We start from the raw sequence: 14,386 nt of genomic DNA on the forward strand, positions 1-14,386 counted from the left end.
AGAAGAGTCAGTCTTCTTGTACTTAGGTCGGCATTGTGCCTTTTGTATTTAATTCCGATGCAATTTCTGTGTTTCATCGCCAATAAGAAAGTCCAAGTGATACAGAAAACCTGAAGTGAAGCATCGGAAACTGAAACTGGTCTCACAGGAAAGGTTCAAATCATAGACAGTACGAAGAGTCAGTCATCTTGTACTTAAGTTGACATTGAGCCTTCTGTATTTAATTCCGATGCAATTTCTGTATTTCATCGTCAATACGAAAATCCAAGGGATACAGTTAACCTGAAGTGAAGCATCCTAAACTGAAACTGCTCTCACAGGGCAGGTTCAAACATAGACAGTAAGAAGCGTCACTCCTCTTGTAATTAAGTTGGCACTGCGCTTTTCTACTTAATTCCGATGCAATTTCTGTGTTTCATCGTCAATAAGAAGGTCCAAGGGATTCAGCAAACCTGAAGCATCGGAATCTAAAACTGGTCTCAAAGGAAAGGTTCAATGCATACACAGTAAGAAGAGTTAGTCTTCTTGTTCTGAAGTCGGCATTGGCCCTTTTATATTTAATTCCGATGCAACTTCTGTGTTTCATCGTCAATAAGAAGGTGCAAGGAATACAGTAAACCTGACGTGAATCATCGATATCTGGAACCGGTCTCACAGGAAAGGCTCAAATCATAGAATGTAAGAAGAGCCAGTTCACTTGTACTTAAGTGGGCATTGTGCCTTTTGTATTTAATTCCGATGCAATTTCTGTGTCTCATCGTCAAGAAGAAGGTCCAAGAGATACACTACACTTGAAGTGAAGCATCGATATCTAAAACTGGTCTGACTGGAAAGGCTCAAATCATAGAATGTAGGAAGAGTCAGTATTCTTGTACTTAAGACGGCATTGAGCCTTTTGTATTTAATTTCTTTGCAATTTCTGTGTTTCATCGTCAATAAGAAGGTCCAAGTGATACAGTAAACATTAAGTGAAGCATCGGAATCTGAAACGGGTCACACAGGACAGGTTCAAAACATAGACAGAAAGAAGAGTCAGTCTTCTTGTACTTAAGACGGCATTGTGCCTTTTCTATTTAAATCCGATGTAATTTCTTTGTTTCATCGTCAATGACAAGGTCCAAGGGATACACTAAACCTGAAGTGCAGCATCGATATCTAAAACTGGTCTGACAGGAATGCCTTAAAACATAGAATGTAGCAAGAGTCAGTACTCTTGTACTTAAGTCGGCATTGTGCCATTTGTATTTAATTCCGACGCATTTTCTGCGTTTCATCGTCAATAAGAAGGTCCAACGAATACATTAAACCTGAAGTGAAGCATCGGAATCATAAACAGCTCTCACAGGAAAGGTTCAAAACATAGACAGTAAGAAGAATCAGTCTTCTTGTACTTAAGTCGACATTGAGCCTTTTGTATTTAATTCCGATGCAATATCTGTGTTTCATCGTCAATAAGAAGGTCCAAGGAGAACACTAAACCTGATGTGAAACATCGGAATCTAAAACTGGACTCACAGGAAAGGCCAAAAGCTTTGGCAGTAAGTGGGGTCAGACTTCCTTCACTTAAGTCGGCATTGTACATTTTGTATTTAATTCCGATGCAATTTCTGTGTTTCGTCGTCAATAAGAACGTCCAAGGAGAACACTAAACCTGATGTGAAACATCGGAATCTAAAACTGGACTCACAGGAAAGGCCAAAAACTTTGGCAGTAAGTAGGGTCAGACTTCCTTCACTTAAGTCGGCATTGTACATTTTGTATTTAATTCCGATGCAATTTCTGTGTTTCGTCGTCAATAAGAAGGTCCAAGGGATACAGTAAACCTGAAGTGAAGCATCGATATCTAGAACCGGTCTCACAGGAAAGGCTCAAATCATAGAATGTAAGACGAGTCAGTCCTCTTGTACTTAAGTCGGCATTGTGCCTTTTGTATTTAATTCCGATACAATTTCTGTGTTTCATCGCCAATAAGAAGGTCCAAGGGGTACTGTAAACCTGAAGAGCAGCATCGGTATCTAAAACTGGTCTCACAGGAAAAGTTCAAATCATAGACAGTAAGACGAGTCAGTCTTCTTGTACTTAAGTCGACATTGTGCCTTTCGTATTTAATTGCGATGCAATTTGTGTGTTTCTTCGTCAATAAGAAAATCCAATGGATACAGTAAATTTGAAGTGAAGCATCCCAAACTGAAACTGCTCTCACAGGACAGGTTCAAAAATAGACAGTAAGAAGAATCAGTCCTCTTGTAATTAAGTTGGCATTGTGCTTTTCTATTTAATTCCGAAGCAATTTCTGAGTTCCATCGTCAATAAGAAGGTCCAAGGGTTTCAGCAAACCTGAAGTGAAGCATCTGAATCTAAAACTGGTCTCAAAGGAAAGGTTCTATGCATACACAGTGAGTAGAGTTAGTCTTCTTGTTCTTAAGTCGGCATTGTGCCTTTTGTATTTAATTCCGATGCAACTTCTGTGTTTCATCGTCAATAAGACGGTGCAAGGAATACACTATACCTGAAGTGAAGCATCGATATCTAGAACCGGTCTCACAGGAAGGGCTCAAATCATAGAATGTAGGAAGAGTCAGTTCTCTTGTACTTAAGTGGGCATTGTGCCTTCTGTATTTAATTCCTTTGTAATTTCTGTGTTTCATCGTCAATAGGAAGGTCCAAGGGATACACTAAACTTGAAGTGAAGCATCGATATCTAAAACTGGTTTCACAGGAAAGGCTCAAATCATAGAATGTGGGAAGAGTCAGTACTCTTGTACGTAAGACGACATTGTGCCTTTAACATTTAATTCCGATGCAATTTCTCTGTTTCATCGTCAATAAGAAGTTCCGTGGGATATAGTGAACCTGAAGTGAAGCATCGGAATCTATAACTGGTTTTTAAGTAAAGTTTCAAAGCATTGACAGTAATAAGAGTCAGTATTCTCGTACTTAAGTCGGCATCGTGCCTTTCGTATTTAATTCCGACGCAATTTCTGTGTTTCATCGTCAATATGATGGTCCAAGGGAGACAGTAAACCTGAAGGTAAGCATCGATATCTAGAACCGGTCTCACAGGAAAGGCTCAATCATTGAATGTAAGAAGAGTCAGTCCTCTTGTACTTAAGTCGGCATTGTGCCTTTGTATTTACTTCCGAAGCAATTTCTGTGTTACATCGCCAATAAGAAGGTCCAAGGGATACTGTAAACCTGAAATGCAGCATCGAAATCTAAAACTGGTCTCACAGGAAAGGCTCAAATCATAGAATGTAAGAAGAGTCAGTTCTCTTGCACTTAAGTGGGCTTTGTGCCTTTTGTATTTAATTCCGATGCAATTTCTGTGTTTCATCGTCAATAGGAAGGTCCAAGGGATACACTAAACTTGAAGTGAAACATCGACATCTAAAACTGGTCTCACAGGAAAGGCTCAAATCATAGAATTTAGGAAGAGTCAATACTCTTGTACTTAAGATGGCATTGTACCTTTTGTATTTAATTCCGATGCAATTTCTGTGTTTCATCGCCAATAAGAAGGTCCAAGTGATACAGAAAACCTGAAGTGAAGCATCGGAAACTGAAACTGGTCTCACAGGAAAGGTTCAATCGTAGACAGTAAGAAGAATCAGTCTTCTTTTACTTAAGTAAGCATTGTGCCTCTTGTATTTAATTCCGATGCAACTTCTGTCTTTCATCGTCAATAAGAAGGTCCAAGGAATACACTAAACCTGAAGTGAAGCATCGGAATCATAAACAGGTATCACAGGAAAGGTTCAAAACATAGACAGTAAGAAGAGTCAGTCTTCTTGTATTGAAGTCGGCATTGTGCCTTTCGTATTTAATTCCGATTCAATTTCTGTGTTTCTTCGTTAATAAGAAGGTCCAAGGGATACAGTAAGCCTTAAGCGAAGCATCGGAATTTAAACTGGTCTCGCAGGAAAGGTTCAAATCATAAACAGTACGAAGAGTCAGTCTTCTTGTACTTAAGTCGATTTTGTGCCTTTTGTATTTAATTCCGATGCAATTTCTGTGTTTCATCGTCAATAAGAAAATCCAAGGAATACAGTAAACCTAAAGTGAAGCATCCTAAACTGAAACTGCTCTCACAGGGCAGGTTCAAACATAGACAGTAAGAAGAGTCACTCCTCTTGTAATTAAGTCGGCATTGCGCTTTTCTATTTAATTCCGATGCAATTTCTGTGTTTCATCGTCAATAAGAAGGTCCAAGGGATTCAGCAAACCTGAAGTGAAGCATCGGAATCTAAAACTGGTCTCAAAGGAACGTTTCAATGCATACACAGTAAGAAGAGTTAGTCTTCTTGTTCTTAAGTCGGCATTGTGCCTTTTGTATTTAATTCCGATGGAACTTCTGTGTTTCATCGTCAATAAGAAGGTTCAAGGAATACAGTAAACCTGAAGTGAATCATCGATATCTGGAACCGGTCTCACAGGAAAGGCTCAAATCATAGAATGTAAGAAGAGCCAGTTCACTTGTAATTAAGTGGGCATTGTGCCTTTTGTATTTAATTCCGATGCAATTTCTGTGTCTCATCGTCAAGAAGAAGGTCCAAGAGATACACTAAACTTGAAGTGAAGCATCGATATCTAAAACTGGTCTGACTGGAGAGGCTCAAATCATAGAATGTAGGAGGAGTCAGTATTCTTGTACTTAAGACGGCATTGTGCCTTTTGTATTTAATTCCGATGCAATGTCTGTGTTTCATCGTCAATAAGAAGGTCCAAGGGATACTGTAAACTGAAAAGCATCCGAATCTAAAACTGGTCCCACAGGAAAGGTTCAAATCATAGACAGTAAGACGAGTCAGTCTTCTTGTACTTAAGTCGGCATTGTGCCTTTTGTAATTAATTCCGATGCAACTTATGTGTTTCATCGTCAATAAGAAGGTGCAAGGAATATAGTAAACCTGAAGTGAATTATCGATATCTGGAACCGGTCTCACAGGAAAGGCTCAAATCATCGAATGTAAGAAGAGCCAATTCTCTTGTACTTAAGTGGGCATTGTGCCTTTTGTATTTAATTCCGATGCAATTTCTTTTGTGGCGGTGTTCGTAGCGACAAACACTTGGCTGTAGAAATGGCTTACGAAGTCACCGCCACACTTTTAATAGCGGGCCGACCGGTCCGCTGGAACAGTGAACAGAAAGATGAAAACCCAAACACTCTGATTAATTAAAAGTCGGTACTTATCTTTATTACGAAGATACAGAAATACAGTAGTGAACTCGGTGTCTACAGAAATCTGTCTAGTTCGAGTCGGAGCGGCTAGGTCAGCGTCGGCTGACGACAAACAACAACTCTGCTGCGATGAACACACAACTGACTAGCAAGTACACAATTCGGTGGCGAATATACAACTGAGCGGCGAATACAGAACTGTCCTAGCGCTCGCGACTCCAGCGCTTAAGAAGCCAGAAGCCAGCGGTGGCGCGCGCAGACTTGCGGCGATTTGCTGTCTCGCTGGCGCTGCTTATGCGGACGGCGTCCGGACTTTGATACTGCCAACCTTTTGGCAGCGGGCTCGGGTGGCATTACTGGCTAGGACATAACACTCCTCCCCCCCAAATCGCCGCACCGTCGTTGAATAATGACGTGGCGATCGTCGACGGCGGGGGATGGGTCTGGCCGCAGGCGTAGCAGAAGAGACCGGGGCGGAGACTGTTGTCGGTGGCAGTCCCCGGTCCGCACCCCAGCATTGGCTGCGAGGGGCTTCGGGAAACACCGACTGAAAACCGAGGTCAGGGCGCACGCCTGTGACCACGGGCGCAGCTTCTGGTACTGGACGCGACGGGGCGTCGGGACCCACGAAGAGAGGCAGCGTCTCCTGACGCTGCGTCGACGGCTGCTGAGTGGGCGCCGGACAAGGCGCTGCGGTGTCAGACTCCTTGGGGGTGCCCAAGGAAAGCGGCTGCAGGACAGGCTGCACAGCCACCGCTTGGGAAAGCGGCCCGGCTGAGGGGTCGACGTCCATCATCTCCGAAGGCGGTGGCGACTGAAGAGGGACCGCAGGCGCCGGAGCGACCACCTGGGGCGCTCCCGAATGAAGCTGCGCGGGAGGCATCAACGGGACGGGCTGTCGGCGTGGTAGCGGCGGCGGCTGCTGCTGCTGCCCTGGGGGCGGCAGCGAAGTCGGAAGGCGCGGCTGGAACCCGCCGCGGACCAAATCTGTGGACAAAGAACGAGCGGCAGAATCCGGGCGGCCAGCGCGGCGCAACTGGTTCTGATGCCTCCTGTGCACCGCAGTAGCACCTTGAACAGTATAAAAACCTCGACCCTTGACACGTATCACGGTACCACGTTCCCAACGACGGCGACCGTGATAAACTCTGAAAAAAAAACGGCGTCGTTGCGCTGAAAACGCGTGCGATGCTCAGAAGCGGCGGGTCGATCCGGGGGGTGCAACAACTGTAGTAGGGTGCGATGACGACGGCCGTGGAGAAGCTCCGCAGGCGAAGGGCCGTCGCGTGGCGTGGTCCGGTACGACGACAGGAACGTGATGAGGGCCTGCTGACGAGAGTGCGTAGCACGAAGGCGGTCCATATGATCCTTGAATGTGCGTACAAAACGTTCCGCTGCACCATTCGATTGAGGGTGGAACGGCGGAGTAAGAACATGGCGAATGCCATTGGCAGAACAAAAACTTTCAAATTCAGCAGAGGTAAATTGTGGACCATTGTCAGACACTAAAACTTCTGGAAGACCCTCAATACAAAAAATTGAAGTCAACGCCTGTATAGTTTGTGCAGACGTTGTAGACTGCATGGGCACAACAAACGGAAAATTACTAAATGCATCTATCACGATGAGCCAACGAGAATGCCAATATGGACCAGCGAAATCAATATGTACTCGCTGCCAGGGACCGGCAGGGCGTGCCCACTCAAAATAGCGTTGAGGCGGAGCAGCTTGGTGTTCGGTACACGTCGAACAATCTGTAGACATCTGCGTAATCTGCTTATCAATGCCGATCCATGTACAATGACGGCGGGCAAGCTGCTTGGTGCGGACCACTCCCCAATGACCTTGATGCAACAAGTCGAGGACCTTGGATTGGAGCACTTGGGGAACCACTACACGAAGCTGGTCATTCTCGGTGCGTAACAGCAAAACTCCGTGCGAAACAGGCAACAGATGACGTTGCGGATAATAGCGACGAACCACAGGATCCGATATGTCCTTTGCCTTGGACGGCCAACCACGTTGAACAAAACGTAATAGTAAACTCAGATGAGGATCCGTAGCTGTCTCACGTGCCACCTGACGATAATCAATCGGAAAATCCCGGAGGGATTGATGCTCATCGGCGTCAATCTGATGGCAAGAGTCGTCAGAGGAATCGAAGACATCATCCGCAGCAATCGGCAATCTAGAAAGCGCGTCAGCGTTTGCATGCTGAGCAGTAGGGCGATACAGTATCTCATACTGGTATTGTGATAACAAAAGAGCCCAACGTTGTAGTCTCTGAGCTGTCCGCTGAGGAACTGGTTTAGACGGATGAAACAGTGACGTCAGAGGCTTGTGATCTGTTACTAAATAGAATGGTCTACCATAGAGGTAGTGATGGAATTTTGTGACACCGAACACAATAGCCAACTCTTCCTTGTCCAATTGGCTATAATTACACTGAGCTTTGTTTAGCAATTTAGATGCGAACGCAATAGGACGTTCGGTGTTACCGACTCGGTGAGACAACACAGCACCGAGGCCGAAAGAAGAGGCATCACAAGCTAACACCAGAGGCTTGTTAGGGTCGTAATGGACCAGACAACGATCATTCAATAAAGCCTCTTTAAGCTGCTGAAAGGCTGATTGGCAATCAGCTGACCACACAAACGGAACATTCTTACGGCGGAGACGATGCAACGGTGCAGCAATCTGTGATGCATTAAGTATAAACTTAATATAATACGTCAATTTGCCAAGAACTGCTTGCAATTCATGCAGATTGCGAGGGGCGGGCAAATCACGAATAGCTGCTAAATGTGACTGGGAGGGATGAATGCCTTAAGCATTAATAACATGTCCCAGATACTCCATCTCCGTAAGGAAAAATGAACATTTATCGATGTTGCAACGTAGGCCTGCCTGAGGCAACACTTTAAACAAACACTCCAAATTACGGAAATGTTCAGCAGGCGTCCGACCGGACACAACAATATCGTCTAAATAGATGCAACACGATGGCACATTAGCCAGAAGTTGTGACAAACGCTGAAAAACAGCTGGAGCTGACGCACAACCAAAAGGCAAACGCAGAAAACGGAACAACCCCAACGACGTGTTTATGACAAAATACTGTTGTGATTGCTCGTCGAGGGGCAATTGCAAATATGCTTCACGGAGATCAATTTTGGAACGAGCTTCCCCTAACTTATCCATCAGCTCGTCCGGTCTAGGCAAAGGAAAAGAATCAATGACAGTCTGAGGATTAACTGTGGACTTAAAATCAGCACACAAACGTAACTTGCCAGACGGTTTCTTTACAATAACTAAGGGAGAAGCCCACTGGCTCGCTGAAACGGGTTGAATAACACCGTTGTTTTGCCAACGACGAAGTTCATCTTCTACAGGTGCCCGGAGGGCGTGAGGCACTGGACGAGCACGACAAAATCGAGGCTGAGCATTATCTTTTAACGTAATATGAGCGGAAAAGTTCGCAGCACAACCTAGTTCGTCTTTAAATATGTCACTGTATCGTTCACACAACTCGGTTATGCTGTCTTGAGGGACAACAACAGAATTAATTTGCAACACATTGTCTTGGATAGACAGGCCAAACAAGTCAAAACAGTCTAATCCGAAAATGTTTACACTGTCTGTAGCGCGGAGCACTGTGAATGAAACTGTTTTTGTATTGCCACGGAATGTGGCTGGCACGCTACATACACCTAACACAGGAATTCGTTCTCCACTATAAGTAGCCAAAGAATGTTTTGCCGCTGAAAGTTTAGGGCGGCCGATAGCCGCATACGTAGCACTATTTATGAGAGTCACAGACGCACCAGTGTCTAATTGAAAATTGAAGGCCTTATCCTGGATGCGTAGCTTCACAAATAGTTTATTACACTGTCTCTGGATCGGTGCAGTGGAGGCGGAAGACACAAAATCAGCGCGTTTAGCGCGTGTTCGCTGCTTACGACAACTCGTGGGTTGGGCGGGTGGAACAACAACTCCCGCTTCACTTGCAGTCTGTACATTACTGTTTACAGCGTTTGAATTACGCTTGGGTCGCATAGCAGAGGGCTGGGTGGGTAGCTTATTGCGAACAAGTTTATTACCCACACGAACCGTGGAAGAGTCTTTAAATGCGACCTTCTGGGCGGGCTGGCTTTGAAGAACATGAATATCCATGGGCTGGGCAGCACTAGAATTGTTCTTGCGTTTACGCAAACAAACAGTCTGGATGTGTCCTTTCCTTTGACAAAAGTGACAAACCGCGTTTCTCAACGGGCAACGTTCACGAGGATGAGCAAGAACACACTTAGGGCAAGACTTAACTCTATCATTTTGCACACGCGGCTGACGAATGTGTTTAACATGACGCGGCCGGCTAGTGTTTACAGTCTGACTCTGCCGGTGGGGCCGCGGGCGTGACATAACTTGCTTAGCACAGGCAAGTTGAGAAATACTTGGCTGATCTAACTCACACTCAGCATAGTCAAAAGTATCTTGGGCTTCAATGATGTTCATCACAGTCTCTAAGGACGGGTCAGGCAACTTTAAGATAGCAGCACGAATACGAGAATCTGCAATGTTTTGAGTAATAGCGTCTCGTAACATGACATCACTGTAGGAAGCTCCACACACACAATTAAATCGGCACTGACGGGTGAGGCCCCGTAAATCTGTTAACCACTGTTTATTAGATTGATGTGGCAGATTCTTTAATCTGAAGAACTTGAATCTGGCTGCTGCCACATGAACTCGCGACTCGAATTACTCAGCAAGCTTGTTAACAACAACGTCATAGTCTAAAGCTTCTAGCTGGGATTCCGGGAACAACTTACAAAGTAGTCGATAGATTTCCACGCCTGCAGTGGAAATTAAATAAAGCTGCCGCTCAGTACCTGTGATTTTGTAGACTGTCATGTGCGCCTGTAACTGCGCGAAATATTCTCGCCATTCTTCTCTGGATTCCTCAAAAGCCCGGAACTGTGGTGCTGCCTGTGCTTGTTCCTTTTGTGTTGGTGGATTAGCCGCTTGTTTGGCGATTGCTTCCACCAGACTTTGTATTTGCTGACTCTGTAACAAGATCAACTGTTGTAATTCGGCAGACATAGTGAACACAAATTAAACCAGCCCCCAAAATTTTATCTCTATAATTAGTATAACAAGAACAAGTTGAACCAGCCCTGCACACGAGTTCGGAAGTCCTCGTCGCCAGTTTTGTGGCGGTGTTCGTAGCGACAAACACTTGGCTGTAGAAATGGCTTACGAAGTCACCGCCACACTTTTAATAGCGGGCCGACCGGTCCGCTGGAACAGTGAACAGAAAGATGAAAACCCAAACACTCTGATTAAATAAAAGTCGGTACTTATCTTTATTACGAAGATACAGAAATACAGTAGTGAACTCGGTGTCTACAGAAATCTGTCTAGTTCGAGTCGGAGTGGCTAGGTCAGCGTCGGCTGACGACAAACAACAACTCTGCTGCGATGAACACACAACTGACTAGCAAGTACACAATTCGGTGGCGAGTATACAACTGAGCGGCGAATACAGAACTGTCCTAGCGCTCGCGACTCCAGCGCTTAAGAAGCCAGAAGCCAGCGGTGGCGCGCGCAGACTTGCGGCGATTTGCTGTCTCGCTGGCGCTGCTTATGCGGACGGCGTCCGGACTTTGACACTGCCAACCTTCTGGCAGCGGGCTCGGGTGGCATTACTGGCTAGGACATAACAATTTCTGTGTTTCATCGACAATAGGAAGGTCCTAGGGATACAGTATACCTTAAGTGAAGCATCGGAATCTGAAACTGGTTTTTAAGGAAAGGTTCAAAACATTGAAAGTAATAAGAGTCAGTATTCTCGTACTAAGTCGGCAATGTGCCCTTTGTATTTAATTCCGATGCAATATCAGTGTTTCATCGTCAATGTGAAGGTCCAAGAGAGACAGTAAACCTGAAGTGAAGCATCGATATCTAGATCCGGTCTCACAGGAAAGGCTCAAATCACAGAATGTAAGAAGAGCCAGTCCTCTTGTACTTAAATCGGCATTGTGCCTTTGCATTTACTTCCAATCCAATTTCTGAGTTTCATCGTCAATAAGAAGGTCCAAGGGATACTGTAAACCTGAAGTGCAGCATCGGATTCTAAAACTGGTCTCACAGGAATGGTTCAAAATATAGACAGTAAGAAGAGTCAGTCTTCTTGTACTTAGGTCGGTATTGTGCCTTTTGTATTTAATTCCGATGCAATTTCTGTGTTTCATCGCCAATAAGAAAGTCCAAGTGATACAGAAAACCTGAAGTGAAGCATCGGAAACTGAAACTGGTCTCACAGGAAAGGTTCAAATCATAGACAGTACGAAGAGTCAGTCATCTTGTACTTAAGTTGACATTGAGCCTTCTGTATTTAATTCCGATGCAATTTCTGTATTTCATCGTCAATACGAAAATCCAAGGGATACAGTTAACCTGAAGTGAAGCATCCTAAACTGAAACTGCTCTCACAGGGCAGGTTCAAACATAGACAGTAAGAAGCGTCACTCCTCTTGTAATTAAGTTGGCATTGCGCTTTTCTACTTAATTCCGATGCAATTTCTGTGTTTCATCGTCAATAAGAAGGTCCAAGGGATTCAGCAAACCTGAAGCATCGGAATCTAAAACTGGTCTCAAAGGAAAGGTTCAATGCATACACAGTAAGAAGAGTTAGTCTTCTTGTTCTTAAGTCGGCATTGGCCCTTTTATATTTAATTCCGATGCAACTTCTGTGTTTCATCGTCAATAAGAAGGTGCAAGGAATACAGTAAACCTGACGTGAATCATCGATATCTGGAACCGGTCTCACAGGAAAGGCTCAAATCATAGAATGTAAGAAGAGCCAGTTCTCTTGTACTTAAGTGGGCATTGTGCCTTTTGTATTTAATTCCGATGCAATTTCTGTGTTTCATCGTCAATAGGCAGGTCCAAGGGATACAGTATACCTTAAGTGAAGCATCGGAATCGGAAACTGGTTTTTAAGGAAAGGTTCAAGACATTGACAGTAATAAGAGTCAGTATTCTCGTACTAAGTCATCATTGTGCCTTTTGTATTTAATTCAGATGCAATATCTGTGTTTAATCGTCAATGTGAATGTCGAAGGGAGACAGTAAACCTGAAGTGAAGCATCGATATCTAGATCCGGTCACACAGGAAAGGCTCAAATTATAGAATGTAAGAAGAGCCTGTCCTCTTGTACTTAAATCGGCATTGTGCCTTTTGCGTTTACTTCCAATGCAATTTCTATGTTTCATCGTCAATAAGAAGGTCCAAGGGATACTGTAAACCTGAAATGCAGCATCGGATTCTAAAACTGGTCTCACAGGAATGGTTCAAAATATAGACAGTAAGAAGCGTCAGTCTTCTTGTACTTAAGTCGGCATTGTGCCTTTTGTATTTAATTCCGATGCAATTTCTGTGTTTCATCGCCAATAAGAAAGTCCAAGTGATACAGAAAACCTGAAGTGAAGCATCAGAAACTGAAACAGGTCTCACAGGAAAGGTTCAAACGTAGACAGTAAGAAGAATCAGTTTTATTTTACTTAAGTCAGCATTGTGCCCTTTGTATTTAATTCCGATGCAATTTCTGTGTTTCATCGTCAATAAGAAAATCCAAGGGATACAGTAACCCTAAAGTGAAGCATCGGAATCTAAAACTGGTCTCACAGGAAAGGTTCAAAACATATACAGTGAGACGATTCAGTCTTCTTGTACTTAAGACGGCATTGTGCCTTTTCTATTTAAATCCGATGTAATTTCTTTGTTTCATCGTCAATGACAAGGTCCAAGGGATACACTAAACCTGAAGTGCAGCATCGATATCTAAAACTGGTCTGACAGGAATGCCTTAAAACATAGAATGTAGCAAGAGTCAGTACTCTTGTACTTAAGTCGGCATTGTGCCATTTGTATTTAATTCCGACGCATTTTCTGCGTTTCATCGTCAATAAGAAGGTCCAACGAATACATTAAACCTGAAGTGAAGCATCGGAATCATAAACAGCTCTCACAGGAAAGGTTCAAAACATAGACAGTAAGAATAGTCAGTCTTCTTGTACTTAAGTCGACATTGAGCCTTTTGTATTTAATTCCGATGCTATTTCTGTGTTTCATCGCCAATAAGAAAGTCCAAGTGATACAGAAAACCTGAAGTGAAGCATCAGAAACTGAAACAGGTCTCACAGGAAAGGTTCAAACGTAGACAGTAAGAAGAATCAGTTTTATTTTACTTAAGTCAGCATTGTGCCTTTTGTATTTAATTCCGATTCAATTTCTGTGTTTCATCGTCAATAAGAAGGCCCAAGGGATACAGTAAACCTTAAGTGAAGCATCGGAATCTAAAACTGGTCTCACAGGAAAGGTTCAAATCATAGACAGTGCGAAGAGTTAGTCTTCTAGTACTTAAGTCGACATTGAGCCTTTTGTATTTAATTCCGATGCAATTTCTGTATTTCATCGTCAATACGAAAATCCAGGGGATGCAGTTAACCTGAAGTGAAGCATCCTAAACTGAATCTGCTCTCACAGGGCAGGTTCAAACATAGACAGTAAGAAGAGTCACTCCTCTTGTAATTAAGTCGGCATTATGCTTTTCTATTTAATTCCGATGCAATTTCCGTGTTTTATCGTCAATAAGAAGGTCCAAGGGATTCAGCAAACCTGAAGTGAAGCATCGGAATCAAAAACTGGTCTCATACGGAAGGTTCAAATGATTGACAGTAAGATGAGTCAGTCTTCGTGTACTTAAGTCGGCATTGTGCCTTTTGTATTTAATTCCGATGCAATTTCTCTGTTTCATCGTCAATAAGAAGGTCCGAGGGATACAGTAAACAGAAGTGCAGCATCGGAATCTAAAACTGGTCTCACAGGAAAGGTTCAAAACATAGACAGTAAGAAGAGTCAGTCTTCTTGTACCTAAGTCGGCATTGTGCCTTCTGTATTTAATTCCGATGCAATGTCTGTGTTTCATCGTCAATAAGATGGGACAAGGGATACAGTAAACCTGAAGTGAAGCATCGGAATCTAAAACTGGTCTCAAAGGAAAGGTTCAAAACATAGACAGTAAGAAGAGTCGGTCTTCTTGTACTTAAGTCGGCATTGTGCTATTTGCATTTAATTCCGATGCAATTTCTGTGTTTCATCGTCAATAAGATGGTCCAAGGGATACAGTAAACCTGAAGTGAAGC

This window comes from Schistocerca piceifrons, chromosome 6 (assembly GCF_021461385.2).
Source record: "Schistocerca piceifrons isolate TAMUIC-IGC-003096 chromosome 6, iqSchPice1.1, whole genome shotgun sequence".
Lineage (NCBI taxonomy): Eukaryota > Metazoa > Arthropoda > Insecta > Orthoptera > Acrididae > Schistocerca > Schistocerca piceifrons.